General features: G+C 39.9%; 1 protein-coding gene across 13 annotated transcripts in view; it reads right to left on the reverse strand.

Moving 5' to 3' along the window:
• The window catches only part of LOC106071145 (A-kinase anchor protein 13-like), a 160546-nt gene that overhangs the window by 30947 nt on the left and 115562 nt on the right, over positions 1-14037 (reverse strand). The window lies entirely within an intron of this gene.

Below are 14037 nucleotides of genomic sequence, written 5' to 3' on the forward strand. Positions count from 1 at the left end.
AAATAATTGGTATTGGACATGTGCTCAAACTTACACCTTACATCTCGCTGACCCCGCTGCTCACTACCACTTTGAAAACAGAGGCCCTGTTATGGAGTGTGTGTGTGTGTGTTTCCATGAAACATGATGAGAGGTTAGGCGATTGGCTGTACGGTTCAGAGAAATTAACATTAAATTATAGCTTTCATATAGCGCTATTTTCATGCTTATAGCGTGCTCAGAGCACCTTTGGTCCAATCTCAGTTGAGGACAAGGGGGGGGGGGTAGAGAAGGTATCTAGGAGAAGGTTTTTCCGTGCTCAGGCGCTCAGTAAACACAACTCTGCCAGAAGTCGGGTGTCGAACCTCGAGCCCAAGGTAGCCAAGTTCAAGCGCACTTAGCCTCTCGCCCACGCTTCCCACAATGATGAAATAGGAGCTGATTTGTCGTAAGGTAGATGTTCAGGACGGCAGACTAGATCTAGAGCTGTGAACCAGGGAACGTGTTTTTGTAGGTCAGACGTGTTGAAATATCAGAGTGGTGTTTTTTTTTTATTTACTTTTTGACCAATACCTTATCTCCAGTTGAAGTTGTCTCTATTTTGTATTTACTATTTGACCAATACCTTATCTCCAGTTGAAGTTGTCTCTATTTTTTTATTTAGTGTTGCTTTTAAAAATGTTTGTTCAAGTCATTTCAAGTTCTACAATTAAAACTACAATACGCCTTCATCGGTTTAGTTGTCTACTAGCAATCTGGTGCTACAAGTCAACGGCCGTCAACAATAACCACACTAAGCACAGCCAAGAGAAATCTCGTAATAGTTTGTCCAGTGCAAAGGGAAATTATTTCTACTCTTGAAATGTATTTTTTAAGAAGAGCAGATAACTGCCAAATTAGGCTCAATTTAAAGCAAATTATTGCAAAATACAGAGACTAAAAAAAAAAAAGAAAAAAAAAAAAGGTAGTGCTTTTTTAACAAGTCAATACAACCAATAGAAATGTAAAAGGCCAAAGACTAGGGATGAGTAGAGTATATCACTTGACTAAGAAGACCCAGCTGTAACCTGCTTATTTTGGCAAAACGACGCAGTCAAAACCTTTTTTCCTATTTATTTCACAGCGCAAAACAAGCCAAAACTAAACTACAACAAACTGAACCAATAATATCATGAAATACAGAGGTCGTGGATTAAACAGCTGCCCCATGGCTTAGTTTACATGTCAAACTACTTTAAAGGTAGTCGAGAATGGTTACCTGAAAGTGAAACCAAATGAAATGACAAATCTAGAACAACTTACGTAATTGATTTGATTTTTTGATTTGAGGCACATCGGCACAATTTAGGCCATGTCGTGCCTGCAGTCCCTTAAGGACTACTCTCTCTCTAAACAACAAGGGCCAGATTCTATACAGTCATATAATTAAAATCAAGGTCTATTCACAGTTAAAATAGTAAAGGTAGTAAAAATTTAAATATTTGGTAAAAATCTAATGTAAATAGTGCATGTTCACAAATTCAGAAATCAGATCTTCGTAGATAGCCCCACTTCCCGAATAAAGCCCAGTACCTTCCCAGGGTCGACATTATTAAATAGTGTTTTTAGATTAGTGGCTCTAAAATATTTCGCCATGACATCCTGGTATCTGGGGCAATCAACGAGGATATGTTCCACGGTGAGGCGAGAGTCACAGTACTCGCAAAGTGGGGGCTCCTCTCTCTTCAGTACAAAAGAGTGCGTGATGTAGGTGTGGCCAATCCTAAGTCTGGACATGGTTGTGCTACCACGCCTTGTCAGACCCTTAGATGTGGGCCGCCACCTGACATCCGCCACAATCTGCCTGAGTTTACTGTGAGTCTCAGCCTCCCATCGGTTCTGCCACTCTCGATAGGTGGCAGAGGCAATACTTTGTCTCAGGTCCGAGTAGGGAATTTGGGTTCCTGACACCGCATGATTTAGGGCTCTCTTTGCTTCTCTGTCTGCGGCTTCGTTTCCCTCAATGCCAACATGGGAGGGGACCCAGATGAAGGTGACATCCCTACGGTCGGCTGTTATTAGGTCCAACAGCTTCAGGCTCTTATGTACCAATGGGATGCCAGTCTTCATCCGCCCCAAAGCTTGCAATGCAGATTTGGAGTCGGAGCAGATTATAAATTTACTCCTTTCTGATGCTTTTACGGCCATAAGTGCAAGCAATATTGCGTGCAATTCGGCCGTAAAGATGGAGCAGCCATCGGGGAGTCTACGGGAGATTGTTTTGTTCCGAAAGGAGCAGGCACACGCGACCTTTCCCTCCATTTTGGATCCGTCTGTGTAGATGGTGCCACAATCTCCGTAGCTCTCCTGCAGTTCCCTAAAGTGGACTTGTAGTATGCTTGGGTCTGTATTTTCTTTTTTGAAATTAAGGAGGGATAAATTTAATTTGGGTTTATTCATTAGCCAAGGAGGATTCTGAGGGGTTTCTATTTTAGAGATTTGGTCAATGGGTGGGGTTAAATTTTGGATGGGTTCTCTCATTCGAAGGCCCAACGGCTGTATGGCGTTAGGCCTTCGATTGTATAATTCTACCTCTGTGGGGTTAAATATGGAGTCAAAAGCAGGGTTCGTGGGGTTGGATTTTAGCTTGACTATATACTGCATTGCAAGCTGTTTCATTCTTATATCCATGGGGAGTTCTCCAGCCTCCACATGGAGACTTGGGATATGTGATGTACGAAACGCGCCGAGACAGAGACGCAGGGCAGCATTTTGTATTGGTTCCAGTATTTTTAGGTACGACTTCCTTGCTGCTCCATATATTATGGATCCGTAGTCTAGCTTGGATCGAATTAGACTCCGATAGAGCAGCAGCAAGGTATCTCTGTCAGCTCCCCAGTCCGTATGGCTGAGTACTCTTAGTATGTTTAATGACTTTTGGCATTTCTTCTTAAGTTCCTTAATGTGGGGGAGAAAATTAAATTTGGAATCTAAGGTGAGGCCTAAAAATTTTGTACTTTTCACGACAGGGATCTTCTTTTGTGTATAAATAGTTCAGGGTCTGGGTGGAGTCCCCTTAGATTACAAAAATGCATACTGTTTTGGAGTCTGAGAATTTGAAACCATTATAGTTTGCCCAACCCTGAATTTTGTTTAAACATAACTGTAATTTCCTTTCTAAGGTGTTCATGTTTTTCCCATAAGTAAGAATGACAATTTACGTAAAGCACTAGACTAGCACATAGATCTAGAACAAATTTACATATAGCACTAGACTAGCACATATATCTAGAACAACTTACATATAGCACTAGACTAGCACATATATATAGAACAAATTTACATATAGCACTAGACTAGCATATAGATCTAGAACAACTTACATATAGCACTAGACTAGCACATAGATCTAGAACAACTTACATATAGCACTAGACTAGCACATTGATCTAGAACAACTTACATATAGCACTAGACTAGCACATAGATCTAGAACAACTTACAAATAGCACTAGACTAGCACATAGATCTAGAACAACTTACATATAGCTCTAGACTAGCACATATATGTAGAACAAATTTACATATAGCATTAGACTAGCACATAGATCTAGAACAACTTATATATAGCACTAGACTAGCACATAGATCTAGAACAACTTACATATAGCACTAGACTAGCACATAGATCTAGAACAACTTACATAAAGCATTAGACTAGCACATAGATCTAGAACAACTTACATATAGCATTAGACTAGCACATAGATCTAGAACCTTACATATAGCATTAGACTAGCACATAGATCTAGAACAACTTACATATAGCATTAGACTAGCACATAGATCTAGAACAAATTTACATATAGCACTAGACTACTAACACACTGATAGGCACAGGAAGTAATATTTCTTTGTAGAAACACGACTGTCATTTATTTGTCATTCTTTCTCTCTCTGACAAACACAATAAGAGAACACAGCTCTCTTTACACAGCGCTATATTTCAATGGATACTTTGAGGTCAACTCGTTCTCTAGTCTTGATCTAAATAAAGGTCATTCTTATCATTTCGTTAGAATTCCATTCCAGTTCCATCTGGTGCAGTTTCCCGAAACTAATGAGGCGTTACATGCACGTGAACACGTGTAAGCCTTAGGCAGACTGATAAGTTCAAACATTGGCTAAACGAAGCTTGACTGCACACTATTCGAACAAGTTGACCCGAAATCAAAGTTTGCAATGATACCCCAGTCAAAACTAAAAAGACCTTCCCCCCCCCCCCCCCCCCCCAATATAAATCTCTCTCTCTCTCTCTCTCTCTCGTTTCTTTAACTTTGCTGACTATTAACCAACATTATTTTGTTTAAATAAAAAAAAAGGGGGTGAGGGAGTTGACTATTAATTTGTTTCAAGCAGAAGGTATTTGGTTCGACGCTCCGTGTTTTCTTTTTTTGTTTACGTACCGAGCAAAACAACAAACTAAATTAACGAAATAAAATACACGCTGAACAATCAATGTTTTGTATTTCCCAACATCTGCTAGGTCAAGGTCATTTCCACGTGTATTTTAATCCGGTTCTATGACAAGAAACAGTTCTTACAATCATGAAATGAAACATGTAGTGTACTTCTAGCAAATTGGGGGGAAAAAGTGTACATGTCAAAGTGACACAGGGTCAGCTCGTCTCTGGGTGCCATTACAGATATGCCATTATAGTAAAAGTAAAGTTCCCCCTTTCAGATCTTGCGATCTATGGGGCAGATGATGTAAAGGTCATCTGTTTGTGGCCCACGATTAACGAGGGTGTCATGTGGCCAGCGCAACGACATACCACCTTTACTTTCCCCAACTAATGCCAGGTACCTATTAGAGTTGGGTGGACTCAGAGGCGCCCTAGAGATCCCGAAATTAAAAATCCTAGACTTCACCAGGATTCAAACCAGGGATCCTTTAGTTAGGAAGCCAAGCGTTTAACCACTCAGCCTTCTTTGTCATTAATAGAGTTGTGTTGGTTTTTTTTTTATGCATGGTAGTCTTTTTTTTTAAACACTGATTTCTGTGTTAGTATACTTCTGGGGGCGAATATAATTAAAACAGAAGAGACAGAAAGCGATGGGAGGACAACATAAAAGAATGGACGGGCCTGCCATTGGAAGAGGTTTTAACTAAGGCAAAAGACATAGAGGAAATGGAGACAAACGGTCGACAATCTTGCATGGTGCCCCCAACGGTCCAGTAGACTAAGGGCTAGGTCACTAGGTCAAGGTAAGGTCGTGTCACGATGTTCTAGTATCTAGAGGAGAAATGACGAAATGCTATGGGCGTGTCTCAACTCAATGCAGCTCACAAAGATAGTGCTGCTGTTCCTACTACATGCAGCTCACAAAGATAGTGCTGTTGTTCGCACTACATGCAGCTCACAAAGATAGTGCTGCTGTTCCTACTACATGCAGCTCACAAAGATAGTGCTGCTGTTCGTACTACATGCAGCTCACAAAGATAGTGCTGCTGTTCGTACTACATGCAGCTCACAAAGATAGTGCTGCTGTTCCTACTACATGCAGCTCACAAAGATAGTGCTGCTGTTCGTACTACATGCAGCTCACAAAGATAGTGCTGCTGTTCGTACTACATGCAGCTCACAAAGATAGTGCTGCTGTTCGTACTACATGCAGCTCACAAAGATAGTGCTGCTGTTCCTACTACATGCAGCTCACAAAGATAGTGCTGCTGTTCGCACTACATGCAGCTCACAAAGATAGTGCTGCTGTTCGTACTACATGCAGCTCACAAAGATAGTGCTGCTGTTCGTACTACATGCAGCTCACAAAGATAGTGCTGCTGTTCCTACTACATGCAGCTCACAAAGATAGTGCTGCTGTTCGTACTACATGCAGCTCACAAAGATAGTGCTGCTGTTCGTACTACATGCAGCTCACAAAGATAGTGCTGCTGTTCGCACTACATGCAGCTCACAAAGATAGTGCTGCTGTTCCTACTACATGCCATCAACACTTCACTCGAGACTGTTGCTCGTTGAAAAAAGACAAGCTCTAAGTATTCGATCAAGTCCAGCTTGTCCACGTTGTTGTGTAGTGTGTACATCTCCAGTCATCGTGTCCACGTTGTTGTGTAATGAGTACATCTCCAGTCATCGTGTCCACGTTGTTGTGTAGTGTGTACATCTCCAGTCATCGTGTCCACGTTGTTGTGTAGTGTGTACGTCTCCAGTCATCGTGTCCATGCTGTTGTGTAGTGTGTACATCTCCAGTCATCGTGACCATGCTGTTGTGTAGTGTGTACATCTCCAGTCATCGTGTCCATGCTGTTGTGTAGTGTGTACATCTCCAGTCATCGTGTCCATGCTGTTGTGTAGTGTGTACATCTCCAGTCATCGTGTCCATACTGTTGTGTAGTGTGTACATCTCCAGTCATCGTGTCCATACTGTTGTGTAGTGTGTACATCTCCAGTCATCGTGTCCATACTGTTGTGTAGTGTGTACATCTCCAGTCATCGTGTCCATGCTGTTGTGTAGTGTGCACATCTCCAGTCATCGTGTCCACGCTGTTGTGTAGTGTGTACATCTCCAGTCATCGAGTCTTCACATTTCCTCTGACTGAGCGCCAATCGATACCAGGTAAATCTATAACCCCACTGAAAGTACTAGGTGGGCAGGGGAAGTGGCGGAGACGTACTGATTCTTTCGTGCCCTCTAATCAAACGAGTTCCTGTTTCATTTTGAATACACGAAGTTTATATGAAAGCAAAACTTTATTTCGATATAGACTTTACAAAGAAACAAGGGATCTATTACACTTTCGCATTGAGTAGATTGTACTTTAGGCTATGAAACCGTCAAGAGAAGATGCTGACAATGAGGCAAAGATATAGACCTAGACTTGCTTGTTCATGAGTCAAAGATATAGGCCTAGACTTGCTTGTTCATGAGTCAAAAATATAGGCCTAGACTTGCTTGATCATGAGTCAATATATTAAAGTGCATCCTCTGTTTTAAAGCCTTACATTATCTAGAACTCAAACCCACCAATCTGGATGGATCTTAATGCAAGTCTACTCAGTTCGATCCCTGGTAGTTGAAATACGTAATGAAAGTCTATTGGTTAAATTAACAACTGCTCACCGTGGCCTCGCCATCCTGGCGAATGTCTAAATAAAACATTTACTCACAACAGTCCACATGTATCCATACCAATACTGTCTGTAGATACTAAAGTACACTCAATGACTGCACCCTGTATCCAAAGTCATTGACTAGATGTCGATGTCTCTAGATCTAACCACGCTATCAACACTAGCGCTAGAGGAAATACAAGTCGTGAGCTCATTCAATTGTAAATCGTTTTTTTGTTTTGGTTTAAACACAGTGTTGTATAGTGGCGGTATCGAGCGGCTGCCTGGATGTGTTTCAGGTCGATACGGTGACGTGCCAAGATGGCTTGACACTGTCGACTAGCGACCTGAAGCCTGGCTCTAAAACTAAACCAGACTTGAAAGTTTTGCATGTGGAATAAGTCGACAATCAAACTACAAGGTGGGTGACAGCGTCCCAGGAATAGGAAGAAACAGTTTCTAGATGACTCCAGATCCCCGGGGAGTGCAAGGCAAATGTCAAACCAAACCAGTCTGTTCAGCAGTTGACACTCCAGGGTGTGAAGTATATGAAACACACGACGTGAAGATCTTGTCACGGTGGAAAACTGGAGCTCTAGATGGACTAGCAGAGATCGTTTTCCTTTCACGGACACATACAACGTATCCTTTCCTCAACAAAAAGATTACTTTAGAAATGTGTCCATGTAAAGATTACTTTAGAAATGTGTCCATGTAAAGATTACTTTAGAAATGTGTCCATGTAAAGGTTACTTTAGAAATGTGTCCATGTAAAGGTTACTTTAGAAATGTGTCCATGTAAAGGTTACTTTAGAAATGTGTCCATGTAAAGGTTACTTTAGAAATGTGTCCATGTAAGGGTTACTTTAGACAAAAGAAGAAAATTACCACACTCACACACATATTTTTCTAGCCTCTCTTAGCCAACTGAAACAAACGTGTTTCCAGTGATATTCTAGAAAGAAAGTAACCGGCTGTAGAAAACTGTTTCCAGTGATATTCTAGAAAGAAAGTAACCGGCTGTAGAAAACTGTTTCCAGTGATATTCTAGAAAGAAAGTAACCGGCTGTAGAAAACTGTTTCCAGTGATATTCTAGAAAGAAAGTAACCGGCTGTAGAAAACTGTTTCCAGTGATATTCTAGAAAGAAAGTAACCGGCTGTAGAAAACTGTTTCCAGTGATATTCTAGAAAGAAAGTAACCGGCTGTAGAAAACTGTTTCCAGTGATATTTTAGAAAGAAAGTGATCGGCTGTAGAACACCCAATGACTAGATACCATTTACATTTTTTAAGCATGAAGGAAGGATATTTCTATTTAGTCAGAAACTGTTGAAATCCTCAGCAAAACTTTTGTATCCACGGACACAGACAGACAGGACCAAGCTCGCTATTTTAATGGTCAATCTCCGTATCTCTTCCACCTAGGCGCCAAGCATGTAGTACGCTCTAAAGATGCCTGGCCCTAGAACACACATGTACGCGAACATGTTTTAACGTAAGAATAATGACATATATATATATATGTTTTGTTTTTTTAATGCACTACTTTGGATGATCCTATTATTAAAATAAAAAAAAAAGTAGAAATGTTTGAGATTTGTATGTCAGTAAAATTCTAAGGCAAATCTCAAGTTGATGTTTTCACTTTGTTATTCCAACGATCTCACATTGATTCCATTTCACTTCACGTGCTGTGTTCACAAATTGAATACTTTATTTCTAAGACATGTCTAGTTTGAGGAGCTCCCCCCCCCCCCACACACACACATGCACACAAATCGAGAAACTAAACGAGGTGAGCATGCAATTATTTCTTTCGGGGTTTCTCTGTGCAACGTAATTATTTATTTTTTTTTGGTAAGAGTTTGTTTTGAAAAAAGAAAGTTATATACAGAAGACCTATATATAAATAAATCTTTGCTCAAAAGTCGGTTTATGAGAATAAGAATATAACATCTTGAATGAAAGTCGGTTTATTTCAGTCTAAACTCATCGGATGAGTTTTGTGATCCTCAAAAGGCATAGACGTTACTATAGCGCCTTTAATTTTTTTTTTAAATAGGGCATCTTTCATGCTTATAGCTTGCTGCTTGCTCAGAGCTTTATGCAATCAGCAAAAACACTCTGCTCGGGATTCGAACTCGAAGTTCATCTTAGTCATCAGTTAGTTTGGCCAACGGTTAACGAGCAGGGTGTTATGTACCAATTAGAGTTGGGTAGACTAAGGGGCGCCCTTAAAATTTCCGAAATTCAAAACCCCAGTCTTCACCAAGATTCGAACCCAGGACCCCAGGTTCGGAAGCCAAGCGCTTAACCACTCGGCCACCTAGTTAAATATTTCCAAGATGCCATAGTTCAATATACAATTAGAAAGCGAATCGACCCAAACACCGACCAGGTGCAATGAACCCCCAAACGTTTAACGCCTGAACGCAAACACTTGACAGCAAAAAAAAAAGACCGTTTAAAGAAGTTTCTTTCAGATCCTCTTTAAATCAGTTAATTCTCATGGAAGTCTTGTAGTGTAGGTTGGAACGATCAGTTTGACTTGCGACACAATGACATGTAGTAGGTATGTAGGTCAACTCAAGGGAGCTGACAAGACTCTGGGAATTCCCGAAACTACGAGGCTGAGACACTTGCTGCGTGCATTTGCTGGGTACTCTTTTAGTGACGTGACATCCTCCAGGCGTTAGTAGATCAAGACTTGGCAGCTACCTACAATATACAGGCCTTACAGCACGTAAACTGACGTCCAAGTTTCCATCAGAAATCGAATCATTCATCAATGTCACAAAGCTTCAACACACACATAGTATCCAATGTACCTTTCTGATAGGGAGAGAACAAACTGTAATAATAAATGGCTCTAAATCAACACCGATAACAGTAAACTCAGGTGTACCTCAAGGAACAGTCTTGGGTCCACTACTATTTTTAATTTACATAAATGATTTACCAAATTGCATTACTTCAGGAACAAAAGTCAGATTATTTGCAGACGATTGCATAATATATAGAACAATAAAAACAACACAAGACACAGATATTTTACAAAGAGAATTAGATGAATTACAGAAATGGGAATCAAATTGGAGCATGTCTTTCCACCCAGAAAAATGTCAGTTGTTAAGAGTAACAAAAAAACTAAAACAAATTAATTCCACTTATCTTATTCATGGCAAACCAGTAACACAGACTAAAAACGCAAAATACCTAGGTGTTATAATAAATGAAAAACTGTCATGGAATCCACATATTGATGAAACTACAAAAAAATCAAACAAAGCATTAGGATTTATTAAAAGAAATTTCTATAAATCAAAAAAGAACATAAAACTAAAATGCTATTTAACCTTGGTTAGGCCAATAATAGAATATGCATCCTCTGTTTGGGACCCCTCAACTCAAGAAAACATTAAGAAACTAGAACAGACACAAAATAGAGCAGTGCGATTCATAACAAACGAATATTCACATTTGACTAGAGTAACACCTTTAGTAAAATCACTAAATTTAGAAAGCCTTCAGGACAGAAGGCTCAAAAGTAAAGTAGCAATAATACATAAAACACTGAACCATAATCTTCAAATACAAAATTTAATAAAATACTCTGAAAGACACAAAGATAAAGGCACATTCCTCGTCCCATATGCTAGGACAAATTTGTACAAATACTCCTTCTTCCCTAGTGCTATTAGAGCATGGAATGGGTTGCCTGAGCTAGCCAGGAAAACCAGTGATTTGGCAGAATTTAAGTCATTGGTTAATATGCATGACTAAATGCATGACGCGTAGGACTTAATCATCTTCTTTTTTGAAGTAACGTCTGTATTATATAAGATAAGATAAGGTATCATCATATTCAATCTGACTTAAGGCTTAACGGTCAAGCTACAACTGGACGTAAAGAGAGACGTAGCTTAAGAGGGTCAGCAAGAATGCCTGGGCATACATCCTGCAATGAAAACTAGTTCACGATAATATCTATGAATAAGCTAAGGCCCAATACAGACAGTTGATACGAGTTTGATAGTAAAGCGTTAAAGAAACTAATATCCTTGGCCTTACCAGTGTCCAGTCATTTGTTAGATGTCAGCCATCACTGATATTGATTTTGTTAAATCCTGAAGAAACATATTCAAAATGGGCGAGCACTAATCAAATAAAAACTCACGGTTAAACTATCCTGTATCTCGAGCATCAGACACACAACACAATACCGTTTTAATGACTGTTATCGGCTCGGCGTGTCAGTGGCTCGAGGTGTGCCACTACACAGTAGCCCGCTTCAACCCCACAAGTCGATTGTTTGGGCCCGTTCTCGTATGACAAAGTACAGACACAACTCCCAGACACGGGCCACCACAAGGTTCACCGTGGACAGGTTTAAATAACTCCGAAGACGTCCTGGACGCATGACCTCGAGTCACTGGTCATTTCCCACTCGTGCCCCCCTACGTCTGCTAAGATGGTCATTAAGATACCACACCTACAACACATACTTTATCGATCTCTAAACAGCAGAACGAAACGATCTGCACCTCGCATGGGAGGGGAGAGATCTACTTTCCCAGGGGCTGTGTTAAGGTTAATACACTGCCAGCTGACCTTACTGGGGGGTCACGCTACTCCCCCCTCCCCTAGTTTTCCCAGTTTCTTTGTTATCACGGAAGTATAGGTCTACGTCACGAGCAAGGGGGGGGGGGGTTCCCCATTTTGTTTTTAGGTGACGGGTTCGGAGGCGCAGGATCATATCACCGGAAGTTACAGAATAAAAAAATGTCAATAAAACTTCTAACTATCACCTGATGGAATAAAAACCGAATTTAAAAAATAAATAAATAAATAAAACGACACGAAACTTTATTTTGGGGGTAAAACTTGTAAGTAAGTAAATGTCTAATCCCAGGAGCACTTTAGAAAGGGCATTTTATTTTATAAACGTTATCATTTGTACTTTTACAGGGGGAGGGGGTGTGTGTGTGGGAAACAGGAAGTGAGATCTAATGGCCAGGTACGTGGAGTGAAGACATTGTTTCAATTGGAATGGTCTGATCCTACTTGTGGAATGAACTGATAGAAGAAGAATAAAATGCACCAGTCCATTGTTTAGAACAGGTAGTAGAATGATACGTGTGTTGTACATTGTACACAGGGGCTAACAGACACAACAGGAAGGTTCGTATCCTAGATTTTTGTCTTGTCAGCAACCGAGCACATAATTTTTGTTTTAATTTCTCCTGTATGGAGCTGATGACTTTTTGTATGAGCGATTACTTTACTCTTAATAACTAATGATGGATTGATTTAAAAAAAAAAAGTGTTGTTTTTTTTAAAACCCCCGCCTCAATTACCAAACCCCGAAAAAAAAAGTCCCGGTAATGTCAATGTATAAGAGTATAGACAAATCTAGTTTGATGATATAGAAAAATCTTGTGATATAGAACCAGACTTGAATACATTAGTAGTTTAGACTAGGATACTGGGCTCTAGTTAGAGATATAGTTTTGATATTGTGGATTATTAAATTGCATTATATACATATGTAAATGTCCCAAATGAACTGCAGCAGTCTAGCTAATGATGTCTACATAAGATGGTGCGCACATCTTTCTTTGACGTCTATTTACTTCTTTATGGTGCGCACACTTTTCTTTGACATCTATTTACTTATTTTTACCTCCTGTATTCCAACTGAATAGAACAAATTTAATTTTAAGATGATTACTTTGAACCCAATTATAGCGGTCAAACCAGAGTTTTCCCTGCGCAGCCAATTAGTTAGTATTTTTTTTCCCCCAAAGATATACATAAAAACAAAAAACTCTCAATTTTCTAGAAAATTCGTTAGAGTCATGTCCAGGTTTTAGCTTCCACCCATGAAGAGTTTGCGAATAGGTTTGGTTTGCATTGAAGTTTTTATTTATTATTTTTTTAAACAAAGCGTATATCAACTCAGTCTGTCTGTCTGCCTGGTAAAATGTTTGTACACGTGATTTCTCCCACACCCATCTCGGATCAAGCTGAAACTTTGACCATTATTTCTTGGACCTGACAACACAAGAATCAATAAGAACAGTTCAGTGGACCTGAGATCCTCTCTGGCATTTAATCCTCTCATACATGTATACTTTATGTCACCAAAGAGGCGATCCCCATAAGCGATTCTTCTGATCACCAAGAGCGATTCTTCTGATACTCATGAGTGATTCTTCTGATACTCATGAGTGATTCTTCTGATACTCATAAGCGATTCTTCTGTTACCCATGAGTGATTCTTCTGATCACCAAGAGCGATTCATCTGATCCCCAAGAGCGATTCTTCCCGCACATAATTTTCATGACGGCATCACCAGGCAAACTTTACGATAGACTATTTGCGATTTCTAATTTGAGAACCTCTATGTTCCAGACCTCCTACTGTGCCCAGCTAGTCAGTCAGGAGAAGTACCATTTCCCTGGCGCCACATATGACAACACTAGTCATGAAAATCAAGTCAAGATGTGCACAGATTTTGCTCTGTATGCTGCCAGTGATACCAGTAACTTGGTGTCTCAAAGCTGAGGGAGAAACTTCAACCAGATACTACCGAGCAGAATTTGAGAACAGGGGGTGGGGCTATTTGACAAGATTAAAACAAATAGGTGGGGAAGGGGTAAGCTTATACATAATAAAAACAAACAAACTTGTACTTCTTTTTTTGGTTACTAATATCTTAAAACTAAAGCATATATTGGATATTTACTAGATCTAGGTTTTTTGTAATAAGATTTTTTTTTCATAACGCACAAAAACCAAACTTTCTCTATTCTTAGAAAAATAAATATTGGAGAACAATGTTTGAACCAGCGATCAGTGTGATGTGACGTACTTCAAGCGTGTACACAGTCCAGTATATCAAGGTCAGTGCGATGTGGCGTTCTTCAAGCGTGTACACAG

The sequence above is a fragment of the Biomphalaria glabrata genome, chromosome 1 (assembly GCF_947242115.1).
Source record: "Biomphalaria glabrata chromosome 1, xgBioGlab47.1, whole genome shotgun sequence".
NCBI lineage: Eukaryota > Metazoa > Mollusca > Gastropoda > Planorbidae > Biomphalaria > Biomphalaria glabrata.